The sequence below is a fragment of the Rousettus aegyptiacus genome, unplaced genomic scaffold (genome assembly GCF_014176215.1).
Source record: "Rousettus aegyptiacus isolate mRouAeg1 unplaced genomic scaffold, mRouAeg1.p scaffold_m13_p_13, whole genome shotgun sequence".
Taxonomy (NCBI): Eukaryota; Metazoa; Chordata; class Mammalia; order Chiroptera; family Pteropodidae; genus Rousettus; species Rousettus aegyptiacus.
In genome coordinates, this window is record NW_023416288.1 from 31,040,443 (window position 1) to 31,063,892 (window position 23,450).

Consider the following 23,450-nt stretch of genomic DNA (forward strand, 5'->3'; position numbering starts at 1 on the left):
GACCTTCAACTCTAGATTTTAGATATGTTGAATTTGCATGTTGCTTTCTTTTTGACAAAAGAATTAGCCTTTTGGACGACGGTTTTAGAGAGGATCAGGTCACAATTCTGTACTTGTGCTAAGTAAGTCACATGAAGCTGCTCGCAAGCACAAGAAAAATGAGTGTGATGCTTCAGACTGAAGCTTTAACTCTTAGATCCCTGTGACATATTTACTTGAAGGTAAAAGTGAAGATTTGGTTCGATGGTTCTTTAAAACATACGCAAGGCCATCTTTGCTCTCCAGGAACTTACAATTCAGGAGGAGAAATCAGATGTACACAAGCGCCTGCAGGGAAAGCAGGGAGTGCCATAAGAGGGAAACAATGTCCTATAAAAATTTAGAGAAATGTCACTTTGGGTTGGGGAAATCGGGGCAAACACGGAAGAGATAAACATTTAAGCTGGATCTTGGTGAGTGTATAGGATATTTCTGAGTGAAATTGGAGAGTGACTTTTATTTATTTTCTATAACTGCCTAACAAATTACCATAAACTTAGCTGCTTACATCACCACTTTGTTAGCTCTTGACTCTGGGGGTCAAGAAGGAGGTTCGCTGGGTTCTTTACTCGGGATCTCACTAGGCTAAAATCAAGGTGTCAGCCAGGGCTCCAGTTGCATCAGAGACTTGGGGTCCTCATTTAAGCTCATGTAGGGTGTTGGCAATTCAGTTCCTTGCAGTCATAAGACTAAGTCCCCACTGTCTTACTTCCACAACATGAGTTTGCTCCTTCAAGACCAACAGGATTAATCTTTCCCATATTAAGAAGAGCCTAGTCCCTCTTAAGCACTTACTGATTTGTCAGCCCTACCCAGATGACTGCTCTTTTGATTAAAAAGTCAACAGATTAGTGACCTTGCCCCAGGAGTGACATCCCATCATACTCTCAGGTTCTGCTCCCACTGCAGGGGAGGGAACCATACAAGGTGTGTATATCAGGGGTTAAAAACCCTGGGGACCATTAGAAAGAACAGCTTTTGAGAAAAAAAAGGATGTTTGTGAACTGGTAATGTGTTAGAGTTTTCTCAACCGAATGAAAAAATGGAGGTAGTTTGAGAATATTGGCTAGAAAGTGATTTTAGAGTAAGTCTATACATCATCTTATATTTCAGAATGCATACTCATCAAAGACTTTTTAATGGTGACATAATTACCATCATGATTTTTAGGAAAATGACTCTGCTGCTTAGGATGGATTGACAGAGGAGGGGTTGTTTAGTCTATTTCTCTCTACGAGGATGGATTCTTTGAGGACAGGATCTTCTGCTGTTCATCGCCATAGCCCCAAGTGGAATGTAGTGGGCATTCATTACGTATTTGTTGAATGAATGAATGTGGGCAGAACACACAGGGAACAATTGCCATAGTCTGGGTGAGCAATATTAAACGAGGAATTAGGGAGGCAGCACTGCAAATGGAAAAGAGGAGATGTATTGAAACGGTATTGCAGAACTATCAGCAATGAGCTTTACAAACAGATGTGAAATAGGAAGAAAAGAAAAATCAAAAGTGATATCAAGATTTGTAATGTGAGTTTCTGGGAAACTGGAAAATAATGAAAAAGAATAATTCATTATTTAGCCCTATACATAGAACATCACCAATTGTTTAGCTAGAATTTTCACTTTTGAGGCAGATTTTTGGTGTTGCGTGGACAAACCCAAGTTACATTCATTTATGGTGTTTTTTTTCCACTGGCCTAGAGTTATTTTTTTCAATTTCGATATATAATTGACGTACAGCACTGCATAAGTTTAAGGTGTATGACATAATGATTTGCTTACATATATTATGAAATAATTATCACAAAGTTTAGTTAACCATCATCTCATACAGATACAAAAAAAAATGGTTTTTTTTTTCTTGTGATGAGAACTCTTAGGATTTACTCGCTTAACTTTCAAATATCCTATACAGCGGTGTTAAAACTATGGTAATCATGTAGTACATCACATCCCTAGAACTCAAGTTTGTACCTTTGACCACCTTCCTTCAATTGCCCCACCCCCAACCACCGCCCCACTCCCGCCTCTGGTAACCAGAAATCTGATCTCTTTTTCTATGAGTTTAAGTTTGTTTGTTTGTTAAATTTCACATGTAAGTGAGATCATATAGTATTTATGTTCGTCTCATTTAACTTAGCATAATGCTCTCAAGTTCCATCCATCTAAACAGCAGGATTTTCTTTTTTTTATGACTAAATATTCCTCGTGTGTGTGTGTAAGTACATACTACATTTTCTTTATCCATTTATCCGTCAGTGGACGCAGGTTGTTCCCATGTCTTGGCTAGTGTAAATAATGCTACATTGAGCATGGGAGTGCAGATATCTCTTTGACAAGTGTTTCTGTTTCATTTTCTTTTGATATAGTCTCAGAATTGGGATTGCTAGATCACATGGTAGTCCTATTTTTAATTTTTTGAGGAATCTTCACACTGTTTTCCATAGTGGTTGTACCAATTCACACTCTAACTAACCATTAGTGCACACGAGTTTCCTTTTCTCCATATCCTCATTATTTTTTTAATCTCTTCTTTTTGATGATGGCCATTCTAACAAGCATAAAACAATATCTTTGTGTTTTTGATTTGCATTTCCCTTATGATTAGTGATGTTGAGCATCGTTTCATGTACCTGTTATATCTTCTTTGGAAAAAATGTCTATTCGGGTCCTTTTCCCATTTTTAAAACAAAATATTTGGAGTTTTTTTTCTCATTGAGTTATATGAGTTCTTTATATACTTTGGATATTAACTCCTTATCAAACATATATAGCTTACAAGTGATTTTCCCATTCTGTAGGTTGTCTTTTTCTTGATTGATCATCCTTTTGCTGTGCAGAAGCTTTTTAGTTTGATGCAGTCCTACATGTTTGTTCTTTATTTTGTTGCTTGTGCTTTAGGTATTATGTCCAAAAAATCATTGCCGAGAAACTTTATTTATTATATATATATATATATATATATATATGTTTTATTCTAGGAGTCTTACGGTTTCAAGTCTTACATTTATATCTTTAACCCATTTTGAGTTAATTTTTGTGGATGATGTAAGATAGGGCTCTAGTTTCACTCTTTTTCATGTGAATATTCAGTTATCCCAGCACCATTTATTGAAGAGACTGTCTTTTCTCCATTGAATATTCTTGGCTCCTTCATCAAATATTCTAAGTCTTTGATTTAAAATATATATTGTATGTATGGATATAGATAGATAAGTGTTCTTGTCAGTGGCGTGTATATAGTTAAAATTCATATTATATATGTAACTAATTTGGAAAAATTTATAAATGACAACTAAGATTATTGAAGAAATATGAGTTAGATAACTCATCAGAAAAGATTAAAGTAATTGAGCCATTTAGTCATAAAACTTTAGGGTGGAAAAAACTATAAGCGTTGTCCCACCCAACCTTTAGCCAGTGAATAATCTCACAACACACCAGTGTGTGATCATTCTGTTTTGCTTAGACAGTCCCAGAGACAGAATCCACTAGATTTTTGGATAACCCATTTAAGTTTGGAGCAGCTTTCATTGTTAGTAAGCCCTTTACCAATATCAAAATATGCCTTCTCATGACTTACCTCCATTGCTCATTGCCTGGTCGCTGGAGCAATGCCCAAGATCTAATGCTCCCCAACACCACAGCACTTCAGACTAAGGAAAGTCCCATTTTTGTGTGTGAGAAATACATTCCTGAGGACCTTTCATATTTAAAAATCATAGAAGCTGAAGCTAATTCTGGTAAAGGATGGCGGTTCTTCTTGTTTGCTGGCTAAAAGTGGTGCTTCCTCCACGTGGCAATAAGGGACGTACTATCCACTAACCCTTTAGGTTTGAACTTATGCAAGTCTTGATTAACTTTCAATTTTGGAGAGTTGCCTTTGGAGAATAAGGAGAGCTATTTCAAATTCCTTTGAAAAGGAAGAGAACTGTATTTGAAAACTGTCATGTCTCCCAGGCTTCTCTTCCAGAACCCCCTCAGCATATGGGGACAGTTAGAGGTATCATATTAGTCTAACAAAAGAGCCATGACCTTATCCATTTTTAGAGATCCACTTCAAAGATTTGCATATCCAGAGGCTGAGAAGTAGACCAGATGACCCCCAAGGTCTTTTAGCGTTCTGACTTTTGCTCCTCTAGCCTAGGTTTCTCAACTGTAACATTGTGACCATACTTAATTATTTCTGGTAGTAGATATAAGACATATCTAACAAAAAGTAAATTTAAAAAAATGTTGGCAAGTGTGAGTACCATTGTACATTTCAGTATAATCATGTGCGTATGTAATATATAATATCAAATATCCCAAAGTCATTTATTTGCTATATTTAAGCCTTCAACTTTGCATGGGGCCAGCCACTACCATTGTTTGAAAATATAACTTTTGTCTACATATTGTCATAAAATACATCACCGCAGAATGCATAGTGTAGATATTTTCCAGTGTACTTTGTGTCACATCCTGTTTTCTTTCTCGTGTAGCATTGAAGCATGGAGTTAAATATCAGAAACAAAAAAAGAAAAACATACTGCATAACATGGCACATGAAGTTTTCTAGTGGTTCTCTTTTAAGAAATATATATTCAGATAAAATTTCTCTGATCAACTAACTTAAACCCTAACCCCATCTTTTTTTCTTTTTTCAAACAAGAAGCAAAGCCATTAAGGTTCAGAAGAGCACTTCTCCCCTCTGAAAGCTTTCTTCTGTTTTCATATACCCTGAAAATCCCCAGCAATAGACAGGTTTATGTATAGGCAGAGACTCATTTGTGAAAAATTATGATGCAGTAACTGGGCTGAGAGAAAAGTGAAATGTTTCTTTATGTCTAATTCCTCTTGCAGGAAGACAGGAGAAAGTGTTCCGCTAACATGAAAGCTATCTTTGTCAAAATATTGTTATTGAAATGATTATTTAAATATTGTTATTGAAATGATGATTATTTCTCAGCCCAACAGCATGTACGGAATGAGAATAAAGGGGTTGTGAAGAAAAGTGCTTAAGGCCTCCTGGGAACTGGAGTTTCCTTGGCTCTCAACCGTTGCTCCCCGGATAGAAGGTTAACTAGGTTCACATCTTCAGAGTCTATACAAATAGTTAGTAAGCTGTGAAAAGCTTATGAGGCAATGTGTACCTTCCTCAGTAGTTAGCTCTGATCTGGAGTCTATCTGTACTAACCAAACAAGTACAAAGCTGAGAAAATAGTGTAGTTATATTGGCATCAGGTATCTTGAATTAAAGATCACCATACATGGACATTATGGTAAGAGATAAACATTTTGTGTAAAATTTGGAGTTTTTAAGGTGTGGAGAAAACAGATTTTAAAATAGGATATCAAGGGCAGAAACTATAAAGAAAAAAATTGATATATTTTACTTCATCAAATTCTAAACTATTCATGGTAAATAGTTAAAGGCCGAAGAGTTGGATTGTAAGTATTATCTTAATATATGAGAGAGAAAACAGATGGTCATACCAATAGAAAAATGGACAGAGGACTTACACAAAGAAGTTATGAAAGAAATACAAGTGAATAATAACAAAATTACAAGTAATATTAACAATCAAGTGGAAATTAAAATAAGAATCCATTTTAATATATAAAACTGGAAAAGAACACACATTCTTACTGATATAAAAGTGTGGAAGAATAAATTTATATTTTTTCTTTATATATTTGGAAATATAGAGAGAAAAAATTAAATATACATACTTTTTGACTCAGCAATAACCGTTTTAAGAGTTTATCTTGAGATAGTAATGAAAGATATATCAAAAAATATACTTATAAGATAAGAATATTTCTAGAAGAGCTGTATAATAATATTTAAGTTCAGATAAGCCCTAAATATCCAACGATAGTGGAATAGTTTAAGTAAATGTGGAATATGAAAATATACTTTGCAATCAATTAAAATGATATTGTGGAAACATTTTTCATACAGTTAAATACTATAAGTTGAGTAAAACAAATGAGATGCACATATATTAACACAGATCAAAAACATGATTAACAAGAAAAGCAAGATGTATAGAAAGATATATACACTTAAAATCAATAGTGCGCATTTAAAAATACACAAAGCAACAGTATATATCGTTATGGACATATATAGTAAAGAATAAAAATATGGATCAAAAATCTACACCTCAGGAAAAGAAGGGAGGTTTAAAATATCAGAGAAAGTTAAGAGATTACCTCCAACCATGTGTGTAACATTGCATTCACCAATCTGAAGCAAACATAACAAAACGTCAACAATTATTAAACCTAGGTGATGAGTACTTTGCTACTGACTATATTTAAAGCATTTTAAAGTTATAAAAAATAAAAATAGATGTTTATTAACATGGAAAAGTACTTCAAATATTAGGTATCCCTTTAACAAGCAAGTTGTAAAACTTCTGCAACTAATGACAAAATTTTTTAATATATACATTTGCATATAACTAAAGCATATAACCATAGATTTCAATATTAAACATAGTTAACTATTTACTGAAGAATGGTTAAAGGGCAGATCACTTTACCTTTTTTTAAAATCTATTTTCTGATCTTTACACAGTGTGCATGAAATGTAAATAAATTTATTTTAGTTTGGCATCAATCTTCATTTTATATCAGTAGTAACATTTATTGATTTTTAGCCAAAACTAAAATTTACATTCCAGGCATCTGTTAGAAACTTTCAGAAAGCTCTCACCTTATCCTTGAAAGAATTAAAAAATGGATGGGCCTCTGCCAAGGAGAAATTTTGCATCTGTGAAACTCCTTATTGCTTGATGACATTTACATACGTCGCCCTCACTTTCAGTGGTCATTTCTTAGCATACATTTTGCAGAATAAAATCAAAGTTTAAACAGTCTAATAATCCCAGATACCTTGCTCGGTCGTTCTTGGCATTTTCTACATTCATGGAGAAAACTGCATACAAAGTAGACTTGGTAGAAGGAAGAAGTAGGGTACTTACAAGAGCTGTTGAGGCCCTAAATAAGGAATTGGTACTGAAGAAGTAGAATCTCTGTGTAGAAAATGTTGGGAGGAAAGAAAAATGCCAGGTGAGACCTGAAGAGAGACCTTTGGAGTCTGGCAGGCTTTCATAATTTGATGGAGATGAGAACATGGTTAAGTGCTGATGGGAACAGTCCTTTAGTAAAGGAAAGACAGAAAACAGTGCGAGCGAGAGAGATGATGAGACTAGGAGAGTGACCAGTGGTATGAGGTTTCTGAGACAGGGGAAGGGAACCAGAGCACACCTGGGTTCACTGGGATTTGAAAGGAGAAGGAAAAGAGGTTGGAAAAGATAGAGGTAGGTTTTTACATGGTGACGAGAAGGTGAGGGAGTTCCTTTTGATTACTCATATTTTTGCAAAAAGAAACTGAATACTCCAGTCTTTTATGTTAACACAATGTATAGGCTGAAGTCATACTGCCTCCTTCAACATACGTACGCACACTCAACATACTCAAAATCCCAAAAAAGAAGATAGAAGGGGAAATGACGAGTTCATGAGGAACTAAAATAATGACAGCACTAGGGATTAACAATGGCGACATCAGGAATGAATTCCTTTTGTCGAAGTCCATGCCGAAGACTCAGTGAAAATAGTTTTGGCCTAAAACTAGTTGCAAACAAAACCTTAAAAGTCAACCAAAGGAATCAGGTTATTTAACTCCTGTCTTGAGATAGGACTATCAGGGATTGAGCTGTACAGCTAATGTGGAAAGTAAACCCTTAGCTTCTGTTCCCTTTGCATTCTTTGAAATGATGTGTAAATCAGAACCAACAATTAAACAGGTGACACAGAGCACTTGAATTCAGTGATTAATGTTATCTGCTCAGTAATTTATAGGAGAATTCCATTGAAATTGAATACTATCATGACCATTTTTACCACACACTATAGTTTAATACATGTCTAAGATATCACTTTATAAAAAACAAATTTATCTGTTTTTTTTTTCTACATTAAAAGCTTATTAGACTCTCAACCATTCCTGGTAAGAGGCACTACACATCATTTTGGTTGTGCCTATATGATGCTATTTCTTCCAGTATTATGATGTTTTACAGTATCATGATGGAAAGGAAAAAAGGATTAAAGGTGTTTAAAATAAAGAAATTCATATACCCTTTCTACAGACTCATCTTTGGTTTGCCCAATTCAAAATCCGAAGGCTGTGTGTGTGTGTGTGTGTGTGTGTCTTACGTTATATATATACACACACACACACACATTATTTATATTTATATATATATAAATAAAACCTAAAGGAAGGATAGAATTTAAAATAACTGAAAATAGTTTATGCACTGCTGCCTGTTTCTATACTGATTTTTAAAAGTCCTTACTAGTTTTTCATATTTGCTTTATGCCTTTTAAAGGACTCAGATTCATAATATACAAAGAAGTTTATGTGATATATAGAGCAGAGCCATAAACCATATTTTATGCATAACAGTGATTAAATGCATGGTTGATATATTTCACTAAGATGGAAACCATGTCGAAAGGCTTACATTTTGATAAGTTTCCTTTTGGGGGGCATTTCTAAATTATTTAAGTTGAAGAATAAAATGACTTGTTTGTGAATTTACATGCTCTTTTTAATCATCTTTAGGTAATGCTGATATGGCAAAGACACTAAATTACAGGCAGCAGTGGGAATCTACCGTGTGAGAGGCTCAGCATCGTTTTGTATATGAGTCTTTGAGGAATATTCTGTTCAATGAGTGGAGATATAAGAAAATTACCTAACTCATGAGCCACACATTAAGAGTGTAGTCATCTGTTGTAAATGCGTATCCAACAACAAACCATTATGTATCTTCAGCTTAATTATATGTGCTTATTACACACCTGTACTGGAGAGTAGAGGCTGCTATTTGCATTACTTGTGGTTTTCTCTATCAAAACAGCATTAGCATTACAGAGCTTATCAAGGTTATGTGTGATTTCTCTGCCTTGAGTGTGTGAGTCCCTTTATTTTGTGAACAACCCAAACCAGATTAGGGGAACAAATTAGGAAATACTCTAATCATGTTAGCAAAGAATTTCTAAATTTAGAAATGTCATGAATGTATAAACATGGACAAACATCAGCAAAATTACTAAGCTTTTGTAAATCAACTTGACATTTAGGAAGAGAGTAAAAAAATTAGGTAAATCAGCATTAAATTTTTCCCCTATAGTTCCATCTTAAAAGGTATTATGATGACGATGATAGTGTTATTTACAGAATACTTCAGAATAGGGAAAAATGCTGAACACCAAATAATTTATGACTTACAATTTTTACAAGTCACATTTAATAAACAATCTAGACAACATTTTTCTGTATATTTAAGAGCACCTACTAATTAAATGGAAATATTAAAGCATTTATTACATGCAAAGTACATTTTAAAAGTAAAAATATACATGTCCTGAAAACAGTCTCAAAAGATCACAAGCAACTCTAAAGAGCATTTTATGGAACAATTCATTTATATATGTAACCAAAACTTGTTACTTTTACAAATCATATTTCCCAATGATTTTGATATATATTTTTAAAGTATCTAAGAGTCATTAACTCATCCTTTAACTTCACCCCTGTGTATGCATTAATTAATCTTTTCCTATTTTCCCTTCCTGTCTTTCTAAAGTGGAAAATCTGAGGTTGCAGTAAGGAAGATAACACATGTCCTGATGAACATAATCCTGTTATAATGAAAATAATATTTCAGAGGAATAAACAACAAATGGTGTCCAATGCCCAGAGAAAATTATAATTCTTTTTGGGATTCCCACAGGGTCTATTACCAATTCCACAGTTGAAGTTTGATAGTTTCTCAGGAAGACAAAAGCTTAGCAAAATAAGGGGTTTGGATTCATGAAAAATATAATAGTAAAAGAAGAAGGGCTAAATAATATTATTGATTTATAAGAGACAAGAAAGGAGCAGATGGTGGTTTGGGAAAAATATATAGTCATTTTAGTAGATATCTCAATATGAAACATGAATTGTATTTCTTACAACCACAGAAAATCTATAAATAAATCTCTAGTAACAAGTTTCTAGAAATATAAGTAATGCTCTAGTAATTTTTTTTTTTTTTAGAATAAAGCTTAGGGTGAAATATAAAGATAAGCAAAATTTTTCCAGCTCTTGCTTACAATGTCATATTTAAAAGATTCCTTTAGTCTTTTACCCGTTCATTTACAAAAATCAAGGGCACTAAAATAAATATGATCACTTTTTTAATAAGTTCCTAAGCTAATTTTGCCTCATTTTATTAATATTTAGATATTTTGACTCATTTAAAAATACTTTATTGTTGCAACATTTTTCTTATAAATTGCTTTTAAAGTGAAACCATCTGAGATGACTAGAACAATTAAGTAATTTTTTTTAGACTTTATCTTCACAACGTCCATTACATATTTTTGCAACTCAGCAAATTATTTCATTTCTCTTGCCCTAGTATGGAAATTTAATCTAGGTATTTATTTCATTTTCGGTAACCTATTTGAAGAAAGACTAACTACCCTTCAGTATACAATATTACATTATGCATTCAAAACTGATACTATAAATTATGCAATCTAACAAAAAATTATTAATGGTTTGTGGGGAGGGGGTACACCCATGAAATCTCAACTGCCAGCAATAGAAGTAATTTTCTCTGTTGCCCATCAATGAAAGGAACCCAGAGTATCTGTGTTTAAACAGGTCCATTGCATTCACACTCTTACTCATGTCACTGTTTATAAAGACCACAGTAAAGCCCAAAGCAAACTTCAGGTCCAAACCATAGACCACCTTTAAATATCTGTAAACAGATACTTTAAAGCTATAGTTCTGTACTTCAGTACTTTTCTATGAAGTCCATTTAATATGCAATTCATGACTGAATAAGGAGAGAATTGTCCTTTTACTATATTATATTGATGACAAAATTTGCTATTTTTCTCTGCTATTATTACTAGTGTTTCCTCAAAATAGAGTATCCTATAATGATTAATATGACTGAATATAGATTCTAAAGCCTTTGCAGCCATTTTAATACCACCCAAATTAGAGAAGGGATCCTGTAAGCCCTGGAGTGAATCCTTCTGAAATTGTGCTGTAGAAAATGGATGCCTCCGCCAGATGCAGAATTAGAGCGAGAATCCTAGCCAGGACTATTCAGAGGCGTCCCAGGTCCATTCAGAGACATCCCAGGTCAACATGGAAGTCCCAGATGAGGAACTTTTCAAAGAGCTGATTAGTTTTGTTGGTTTTTGTTTCATTTTGGAAATGGTGCAACAAGCAGAATGAAGCCTGTGTCAATGGACACGGGGTCTGGGCTGGGCAGAAAAGAGTAGAAGGTTTGTGATAGATCACAGGATCGAGGCTGGAGAAGCAAAGCCCTTAAGAAGATCCACGGAGAGAGAGCGCAGGTCCTCCCTCCCCTTATCTCACCCCTTCATGTCCAACACTGTAAATCTGGGGGCAAATATTCAATCTTCAGAAATGAGAGGTTTCTAATTTATAAAAACACATTGTATAAAAAGTAGAAAAAAGTAATCATGTATGGGAATTCAGTATGGATTAAAACACATTATACAATAATCGCTTGCATTTGTGCTCACAGTAAGCATGCTATGTCCCAAAGTCTCGAGGAAAAACATTTTATATTGAAACATCCCATCTAAAAGGAAGCTAAGCCTTTTCATAACCTATTCTTCAAATAGACTCCATCCTAATTTCTTTAAAATTGTAGAGTAATTCACATCTGCTTTGCTTTATTTTTATGTGCACAGCAGTATTTCCTATACTAAGGATGAAAGCTCATTCATTACAGGATACTCTTATCTGCATTTTTTATCCTTAAATTAATACATGAATACATCCTTAATTAATATATGAAGATACTATTCTAAGGACTCATGAATCTGCTCTGCCCATCTGCCCATTCTATTTTCCAGATTTAATTTGTTGTTGGCCTAGTGTCTTTCCACAAGGTGCTAAAGGAAAGGGATTGTTTTGTTTTGTTCTGTTTCGTTCTGAGTAGTCAGTATTTTTGGTATCGAATGGAAAATTTCAGGTAGGACTCTTGTATCATTAATGAAAATAAAATGCTTTACAATTTTGTTTTGCTTTCCCATACTGCTGCTAGTAATGAATGAGATAAATACACACTGAATAATACAATATATAGGATAGTGGGTTGAGTTGTGTCCCCCAGAAAGATGTGTTCATATGTCCTAATCCCAGATACCTGTTACTATAAACCTACTTATCAATAGGGTCTTTACAGATAATTCAGTCAAGGTTAAGTCATACGGAGTGGGCGTGGGTCCTAAACCCAACCCACTGGTGTCTTCATAAGAGAAAGGAGAAGGAGCTTTGGATGCAAAGACACAGAAGACACAGGGAAGAAAGCCGTGTGACAATGAAGACAGAGATTGGAGTGATGTAGCTACAAGCCAAGGAACACCAAGGATCGCCGGCAGCCACCAGAAACTAGAAGAAAGTCTTTCCTCAGAGCTTCCAGGAGGAACCAATCCCGTCGATGCCTTGATTTTGAACTTCTGACCTCTTGGAGTATAAAAGAATTAATATCTTTTGTTTAAAGCCACCCAGTTTGTTACGTTATAGCAGCTCTGGGAAATGAATATATACAGTACATGTAAATTTGTAAAATGCACACACTCAGGCTGTTTTCTGGCATAAGAAGCATCGACGTGCCCCAGGATTTTCCATACTTCTAGAAACATAGGTGAGAAACCCTGGTCGGGTATCTGGCCAATTCTTTTTGAGTGTCAGAACTTTCTAAAGACATTGACTTACCTTTCCTCATAATATATATTTTACTTATCCTCATCATCAACTAAAATTACTTGAAAGAAAATAATTACGTTGAAAATTGGAAGCCGGAAATTTTTGTTGTAGAATTTGAGTTTTCACAGGAAAACACTCATTTCACGATGGAAGCTGTGACTTTCCCATCTCCAGTTGCTTTCAATCTAGTCTCCACTGTGAATGGGAATGGGCTTTCTATCAAAAGTGAACATATCACTCATTCAATAACATGAGTGTATTCGAAAGGAACACAAACATTCACTCAAAGGAGAAAAAATATCTGGCAGCGTATATTTCAAAGTGTTAATTAAATTAGGAGTTTTTCAGTTTTCTTTTTGGTTGTACAAATGTTCTACTCGTCCTACAATGAGTATAATTGCTTGTGTAATAAAGAAATTAATAGGGACTTTGCTTAGTGCATGGCATGACATTTGCATTTCTCTAAAGTCGAATGTTTCCCTGACCTTATTGTGTCTGGAGAAATAAGGCGACGGACCTCGAGTCTCCGTGCCTTGGATTTTTTTCCCCTATAGACACCCACATGCACAGACACATACACACACAAATCCAACTAATAGAGGAGTGTTAGCTTTATCAGCAGTGAGATGTAAAGGAGACATAAATCATGGGTGTATCTGACATTTAACCAATTTAGATTCCTTTCACACAACTTTCAATTTCAAGTGTGTCCTTTGAGTCTCATCTAGAGAAAACAACCCTGTCTGCTGATCAGAGAACATCTAACCGAGGCTGTCCCGTCCCGCAGCTCCTGGAAGCCTGTTCAGTCACAGGAGAGTCAGAAACGTACAGCACACTACCTGCCCGAGGGGCCACATGCGACAGCCCTGGGAGGAACTCTACTTTCTGGAAATACTCAGCATTGCACAGAGTCCTGAGCATTAAAAAATATAAGAATGTCCTATCTGCTTCGTGGCAGTACTAGTTTTAAAAACCAGTAATTCTAGGGCAAGCAATATAATTAAAATGGCCTGAAAGGCCCTGCGTGATCCAGACCCACCTCGCCAGCTACATTTCCCCCGTGCTCCGTCACTCTCCGCACCCCAGGCCTCCTTCAATCCTTGAGTGCGCCATGACCCCTCCTGCCACAAGGTGTTTGCACATACTGTTCCCTCTGCCTAGAATTGTCTTCCTCCCCACTTCTTTACCTATGTGATCCAAGGTATACTTCAGATTTCATCTGGGTCTCTGTTTCTTCAGAGTTAACTTCCCCTTTACCCTCCAAATTGTGTCAGCCACCCACATCTTCTGCTCTCACAGTAAATATTCCTGTCCTTTCTAACACTGGCCAAGGATGGAATTTTACATTTATTGGTATGATTGATGCCTACTGCATCCTGTAGAATGTCAGCATTATGAGGGCAGAGATGAAGCTCCCCCCCCCCCGCCCACTGACCACCACCAAGGAATCCACTGCACCTGGACAGTGCGTGGCACGCGGTTGAGCTCTAAATGAATCCTTACTGAATATGTATATGGATGAGCGAATTGGAAATATCAACTTTAAAAATCCTTTAAAGCCCTCTGTTCTTGAAAACCTTCTCTTCCAAGACCAGGAAACTCGATACTGTGCACTCACCTGGATTCAGATGGAAGAACGTGGAAAGTAAAGTTCAGCGGCCATCCGCAAGCCGGTGCTTGACTGTGGTAGGTGCTAGCCTGCCTTCTGAGACACACGGCTAGCTGTTCTCTCTCATGTATTCAGTTATCAGCATGAAGTTTCTACCATTTCTTCTTTGTATGTGCACAGTGTCTGACATTTTATTATTCAATGGATTTATTGGGGTGTATTCATGATATGAAGGAGGGTTGCTGTCTCTACGTTATGTGTTTTTTTGTTAACCTGCCAACTATTCTCTGCCATCCTGACCAAGACTCCCAAGATAGTGCCTTTACAGATTCACCTAGACTCAGTCAGCCATGCCACTTAGTAAAACGTCGCAAGAAGAATTGGTTGCTTTCCAACAGATGTAAGGAGACCAAGAAACAGACCAGTTCAAGGGTTTCATTCTCTCCTTATTCCTTACCAGTTGCACAGCCAACTATTTCCATAAGTTTTTTCTGTCCTCTGCCTGGACATGGGATTTTTCACCTATCTGTGCAATCACAGGTGTCAAAGCTAATATAGGACATTTGACCTTACAGCTGAGTCCCAAGGGATTTTGCTCAAGACCTATAGCCAAACCCCTGCTGTTACCCTGGATAATCATTCCAAAAGAAGGAAACACTTCTTACATCTCTTTTAGTCTAACTCCAACCAGGAATAAAGGCCGTGGTGACAGCTGAACAAAATGTTCTCATGCCTCCCTTGGAACGTGGATGGACAAGTGTCGGCCTATTCTTTTGCAGAAACATAAAAAGCAAAAACGTATGATCTCAGGAAGATCTCTAACCAGGGCACATTCCCTCTTGTAAACAGGTCATTTCATGGAAGAGGCCTCGGGAGATTGTTGCAGTCTATTGTATGTACTCCCTCTGAGAAGAAAAATAATTTTATGGTAGTGCCAGGGTTTCTGGTCACATGTAGGGTGTTTCGCCAAAGGTCCTCGCATACAATAGAGCCAACTAACTGCTTTCAGCCACATTGCTCGTTTTCAATTTTGTGCTTATTTTAATTGGACTCATTGTGTGGGTTATGATAGTCTCACTCCCTGAAGGCCGCTCACGGTCACTCGCTCTGAAGCTGGCCCTTCATGAAACTGTGAAGAGGAAGACATCTGTCTACACTTTTCCTTCCTCAGCTATTCCCCACCTCAGCGCTTTAATTCCTCCCTACCAAAGTCGTGACTTCAAAGAAAATGACTTTAGAATGCAGGTTTTATGGTGGCATTTTTTGACATTGCAAGTAGAGGTGTATGGGATGTAAATGACAAGAGGCCTCTCTTTTTTTTGTTAAATGTATTGAGGTAACATTGGTTAATAATATTATATAAGTTTCGGGTGTACGACTATGTAATACGTCACCTGTATACTGCATTATGTGCTTACCACCCAAAGTCTAGTCTCCTTCCATCACCATGTGTTTGACCCCCTTTACCTTCCTTACCACCCCTACCCTTCACCCCCAACCACCTTCCCCCTCTGGTGAACCACTATATTATTGTCCACGTCTATCAGCTTATTCATTCGATTGTTTTACATCTCACATATGAGTGAAATTACATGGTTCTTGTCCTTTTCCATCTGACTTATTTCACTTAGCATGATACGCTCAAGATCTATCCATGTTGTCACAAATGACAATAGTACATCATTTTTTATGACTGAATAGTATTCTATTGTTTATATATACCACATCTTTAATCATCTGTCAAAGGACACAGGTTGTTTCCATGTCTTGGCCATTGTGAATAATGCTGCTATGAGCATCAGGCGCATATATCTTTATGAATTATTTTTTTTTAAATTTCAGGGTAGACAGAAGAGGGATTGCTGGGTCATATGATAGCTCAATTCTTATTTTTATGAGGAACCTCCATACTGTTTTACATAATGGCTGCACCAATTTACATTCTTATCAGCAAGGTTCTATTTCCTCCATACCTTCTCCAACGCTAGTTATTGTTTGTCTTAATGATAGTAGCCATTCTAACAGGGGTCAGATGGTAGCTCATTGTGGTTTTGACTTGAATTTCCCTAACAGCTAGTGAGGTTGTGTATCTTTTCATATATCTGTTGGCCATCTGTATGTCTTCTTGGGAAAAGTGTTCAGGTCCTCTGTCCATTTTTAAATTGGTTTGTTTTTTTGTTGTTGAGTTGTATCAGTTCTTTATCTGTTTTGGATATTAGCCCCTATCGGAGTTTTCATTTACAAATATCTCCTTCCATTCCATTGTTTGCCTTTTTTGTTGTTGCTGATGGTTTATTTTGTTGTGCAGAAGCTTTTTAGTCTTATTCATTTATTTTTGCTTTTACTTCCCTTGCCTTTGAGGTCAAGTTATCAAAACACTTGACAAGAGTCCCTTCTTGCATCTCTGAAATCTCCCTGTAAAGATGGGAACCTACCTTGCCTACCTATAAAGCTTAGCCCTTCTCGTACCTTTTCCTGGTGTCAATCTTCACAAGAAAATTTTGAAAATAGAGAACTTCCTACAGGTTTTTAGAAATGAATTGGGAAGCCCTTAAACACTGGTCTTTCAAGATACAGGGATCCACCTCTCCCTGTTTTAAGGGGATACTCTGTATTTGGAAATCTGATCAGGTTGCAATCTGCAAAATCACAGCTCTCAAGAGAGCTCCCTATCTGGTCTGCATCCAAAGAGACATGAGTATATTATTTCTTCCTAAGTCAGCTGCAATTGAAGCTTACTAAATTGACTCCACATCTTCCTATCTCAGGTAGTGACAGAGGAATCAAAAGCATTTTTTACTAAAATACTCATTTTTATCTAACCTCTTCTTTGAAGATTTCTCTATTACTGATACAGAGGACATGATCTCTACTTTATAGAAGATGGCAGAACACCGGCAAATCAGTGTTCGAGTCCAGGGGCTTCCGTCAGTGCCTCAAACACTCATCTAGCAACTGTGTTCTTTTGCCAGTAATGTTTAGAATTGAGGGCAGAACTTAATGTAAATGTAAGGGGACTAATGTCAGAAGGAAATTTTGTATGTGTGTATAAATACATGTGTGTGTGCATGTGTGGAGGGTTAGGCATAAACACACACATGCCTGTCTTTACTTCTTGATGCTCCATACTAATTATGGTGAAGAAAACCATGATTATTGATATCCCACATAATATAAACATATATTTCAACCAACTTATGCCAATTCCCCTACAAAGCATTGAACATTGAGTCAGATGACAAATTCTTTTATTTCTTTAGTAATCCTCATGGGAGCTCAATCTTCTCTGCCTGTCCTCTAGCAGAATTGTCCTGCTCTGGGTTGTGTTGAGAATTATGCAATGATAAATTGATAAAATATTAATGGAAAGGCAAGTAAGAGAAAATGTGGAAATTAGGTAATCAGATCCTTAATCAAGTTATTTTACTAATCTACATGGATGAAGCACCCCCTCAGCAAGTGCAACATTCCCAAAGATTGGTTTAGTCACATCTCAAAGTGGTGGTTATTGTTTATTGGAAGATCACAGTTTGAGAGGCACTGTGATGCATTAACTTAGTTAAACCTCACACCAGTCCTCTCAGGGTATGGCTGTTATCCCCATTTTCACAGCTGTAAACACTGAGGTTCAGGGTGGTTAAGTAGCTCATCCAAGGTCAAATGGCTAAGAGATGATACAAGATATGAATTTGGCTGTGGTCCAGGGCCTGTGCACTTAGTTAGTACTTCTCTGTGCCTTTCATTTCTAGCATTGGAATTCCAAACTATTTTATAGGTTTTAATCATCTATTACTAAGAGGTAACATACAGACAACAATATAGGAAGCTCTGAAGACAAATGAATTTTCTACAAGTATATAAGAAAAATCTGCTCTGAAATGTCAACCTTTGTTCTGACCTCTTCTATGAACTTTCTTTTTTTCCATGGGATCACAATATGGGGTCTCCAGAGCTCAGTGTCAATCCCTTGTCCCTCTAAGCAGCCAAGATCTAATTATTTCACAAATATGATTATTGTTCTGCTATAAAGTATTTTCAGAGGTGGAGGTTGCCTAGGAGCTGAAGTAGTTTATTTTAAAAGCATGGCTCCTAAATAGTACCAAATTTATATCAGAATACAATTTAACCAGCCCTCAATCAGTCTACAAATACTCTATACCATTCCCTTACAGGAGCAGGGACACCAACGAAAGAATCACTCACTTAGCTGATTTTGCTACCACATGCTCCATTAAATTTCCCTGACACTTGTTGAACTTAAACAGCCCAGAGTGGAAGAAAATAGCCATTCTGGATGATATCTGTTTGATCAGGCTGTGAAAAATGAAATCTCTCAGTCAAGCCTGCATATTTAAGGGAACAGCTGACTGACAGTGGTCCTGCTGTGCGTGCCGAGCCTGCATCCATACATGGAGCTGACTTACAAGATGGCTATTGATCATAGATGATCAGTTCTCATCTAGTCACAGCCTGGAGAAACAATAAAAGAAAAATCATCGTCTTGTAAGTGATACCAGGGTACCTTAGGACTGAGAACCAGATGTTTGGAGGCTGTGCTTATTAGAATGCTCCTTAACTTTCTCATATTTTAAGAGATTCTGCTTTGAGGAAATAATTTTCATCTCTTCAAATAGAGATATAAAAAAGAGAGACCAGAGCTCCTTTAGAAAGTTAGATTTAGAATATGTCATCAAAGTCCATCCTGTGTTGCCCAGGCTGGCTTCTTACGAAACCCTTATTTCATCTTAACCTCCTTCTTAGTTAAAATTCTGCTCTTTGAACTCTTCTCCAGGTTGAAACCTTCTTAGCAAATAATATAAGCTGGTGTCTGCAGCTCGATGGACCTTTCAAGCCCTCCCAAGGTGAAAAAATGTTATTTTTCCCCTTTATGTTGTGGTTCATTGGATAGTATTTGTCATCTTGTCATATAATAGGAATGGCATCCACAACGTTGAAATACTTCCTTAAGCAGCAGCATCTGTGGATATGGAAGCAAGTCTCCCGGCTGTAGCCTTCATCAGCCTCTCCAAGCACTGGCAGTCTTAAATGTTCCCAGCCAAGGAGAGGCTCCTTAAAGTGCACCATTTCATTCTGATTTGTCACAAGGGTCAGGTCCACACCAGAACAATCATCCTTTTGGAGAGGCAAAGGGATAATTGGATTGCACTTGGATGCCTTTTACCATATTTTGCACTGACACTTGAAAAGGCATAAAAATTTTGCTGAGTATTATATTCTTTAAGACACACACACACACACACACACACACACACACACCATTCTGGTGGAGGAAATGAATGATTTTTTTGTTTATTATGAGGGCAGCTGTAATGGAATCATTGTGGTAATATGTAGTCAAGGATTTCCTGAAGGTGCAAATTGAAAGCCCTGTTGAAGGAAATGGCTCAGGCTCCGTCTTAGGGAAACCACCGCTCTGCTGTTAGCTGTGTAGAGAGACTCAGGGAAGCCGCCAGCCGGGGGGTTGTACTCATCTCATCAGCCCTCACCCCACTGCCACTGCCCCCTTGGGCTGCACAGTGTCCTTTAAGATATATATATTTTTTTACCTTCAAGCCACACAATGAAAAACTCATTTAATCCTCTATCTATCTACCTACCTACCTACCTACCTACCTACTTACCTACCTAGTATATTTTTATTGGCTGTGGGGGAAAGCATGCAAGACAATTTCCCACTTACCTACTCCAGACAGGATTATCCTGGTCTCAAATGTCCAGGAGAGGTAGTTCTGCCTATTGACAAATAAACATTTCCAGGCAGTTTGGGGAAAAAAACTTTTTCACAAATGATCTTGAAATCTTTCTGGGGAAAAGGTACTCAAGAGCACAAAACCAGAAAGTATATAAATTCTTACAGGTCAATAATCTGATTTTTTATTTACTGTCAGTTCCCTAGCTCTTTTCCGTAGGAGAACCCTAAGTTCAAAGGGGAAGAAAAAAAACCTCAAAAATTTTTCGAAAATTTAAAAGAGACCATTTCAACTGTAGTCAAATATACTTTGGGGGGAAAAATCTCCTTCAGATAAAAAATGAGAATTTTTCAAATATATAAATGTTGTGCTATCATTGCCACTATCAAAGTGTACCATAGTGGACACCTGGGTCTCTTATCTGATCATCTCTCCAAACATTCCTCAATTAGTTTAAGACCCCAAAATTATTTTTATGACATTCCCCAAGTTTTAATTTATATTTAACAATCAACTTTTAAGCAATGCCTTTAGAGTACTTTTTTGAGCTAGTGGTATGACTACAGTTGAGTATTTGAGTATACTTGTCTTAAAGACTTCCATACTAAAATTGTTGCAACCAAGGTCTAGAAATAGACTTTCAGAGCTTCAATCCCCATTTGTGCATTAAAGTAGATGTGAACTGTTTGTAAGAAGAAACTTTATTCTGTTTATGAATAATACCTTGACTTTTAGGTAATCCTCTGAATGAAGACAGAATAGTTTTAGATGCTTTTTTTTTTTTTTAAGGTCATATGAACTTTTATTGTTTTGTTTTCTTTGCTATGAACCAGTCATTTCGCAAGGGAGTATTGACCTTGATACTGGTTTGACATTCTATTAAGGTGTGGTTTAACTTTAGTTGCGAGCAGGGGTGAGGGAAGGTGAACAGTAAAGGAGAATAAGAGGTAAAAATTCTTAGTTATAAAATCAGTAAATCATAGGGATATAATGTATAGCATAGGGAATAGAGTCAATAATGTTGTAACCTTGTACAGATGGTTACTAGACTTATCATGGTGATCATTATGTGTATTTTGAATAACTATTATATACCTGAAACTAATATTGTATATTAACTATATTTTAATTAAAAATTTCTTGTAAAAATAAATTTAATTGGAAACATCATCACAAACCACAAATTGCCAAAGAGAACAATCTCAAACTCATGGCTGTCCAACATTCAGCAAAAGCTTAGTTGAGAAAAGCAAAGTTTATGAAGATCAAAGAATGTGAATGTAACCCATGTATCCCTCCACATGCTCTAAACATCTCCATATATGAATGGCCTTCGGAATCAAATCATTAGCTCATGCCATTAGTCATTATGACCCTGGTCATGTACTTCTCCTACATGTATTGCAGAGGACATTGGTCACTGTGGTACAGAGAATTCCACGTATGTTAGACCTTAAGGACAATATCTTCCTCACTTTAGAGTCTGGAAGAACTGAGCTTCTCTTAACAATTTCATTTTTATCTTATGACTGCTGTGGCTAATGTATTGCCATTGATTGCTTACAAGCATGGTCCAAATAGGTGCCCACTAATACCAGAGTGTGGGCCATCAAGGTAGGCATTTTATATTGCTTTATCCTTAGATCTGTTTAAGGTCTTTCTCTTGTTTTTCCTTTTTTCTGCTTCTAGTTGATTTTCTTTTGTTGCATTTCAGTAACCTGGTGAACTATTGTGGAAAAGATTAGTAAATAAACATTGCCACTTTAGGGAAAGAGAATATTGCCCCACAGCCCCCACCCCAAAGTCTCAGAAGGAGTCTGACTTATCCTCCAATAAGCTGGTAAAAATGAAAAATTTCTGCTTGGCTCCTCAAAAGGATGAAAAAAGAAAAAGTCTCTTTAAAAGAAGATCAGGCTATGATAGGAAAAATCAAGATGACATAAAGGCAGAGATACAAATATAGGTAAAATTAGAAAGTAGTACAAAAAATATTTGATGGAAAAATGTAAATTTGCTTTGCTGTTGATTTTTAACAGCATAAATAATTTACAAATTCATATCTGCACTGTGAAGGACACACTTGAAGCAGAGTAAAACAATACAAAGAGATAAAAGAGATGAGAAAATATGAAAGACAGAGACTTGAGGTCAGACTTAAATAATAATTTTCTGAGTGTAGAAACCAGAGCAATATAAGTTAAACAACAGTCAAAGATATAATAGAAGAAAACTCTTCTGAGCTGAAGAAAAATCACAATTCAAAGTGGCTTACCAGGATTCAGACAAACTTAATAAAAAGGACCTATATCTAAATAAATACTAATAGTTTTTAAAATTTAATTTAAGAAAAATGCATAATTAACTTTTCAGAAAGAAACAACAATAAGAATGCTCAACTGTCTCTTTTCAAAGCTATTGAAAGAAAAACAAGAGTGACATATCTATAGAATTGTAAGGTAATAAAAGGTTGAGAGGCAAAATAAAATCTGGAAGGTACACCTGTGCCAAGACTCTCAGGCAAGCAAGGGTTAAAGGATGTCTCTGTGTGTCCTCCCTGAGAAGAGTACTTGAAGGTGGATCCAGCTGACCGAAAGAAAAATGAAAAACACCAGGTGTTAAAAGATTGGCAGGTTTCTTTGAAACCAATATAAGATTGAGAATTAAACTATTGTAAACATAATCACAGACTTCAATGAGAAATCCTAGAACTATTGTTGAAAAGTAGATTCAAATGAAAAAAATTATGTACAAAAATAAGCTGGATCTATAACCCTAAGTGGAATAAAAACTCAGTTCACACAGGCTATGGAAAATTAAATTCTTGGCTGTGTGTTATGTGAAGGAGTAGAATCAGAATTTATTTTTTATAACCTCAGAAAAAAATATATATATATAAGTTTCAGAATAAATTAATATACCTAGATACTTAGAGAGTTAATTCAAAATTTCTCTACTTCCTAAAACTACAAAAGATACCAATAGAGGAATACTTGCATACACAGCAGAAGACAGAAAACAAAGATAATAGTATTATCTGGAGACTTAAAATAAGACTATAGAAGAAAGATAGACATGCCAGTTATACTACATGTCAGTAACATGTCTTCTCTCCATGTCTTTCTACCCTCTACCCCATGGAAAGACCTGTATGGAAAGACATGTAGTTAAAGAAACCAAGAACAGTATATGTTCCTTATAGACAACCTAATATAGAAAGAGGTTTTGGGTTTGTCTTTTTTTTTTTTTTCAGGAACATAAATGCACATTTTTAAAT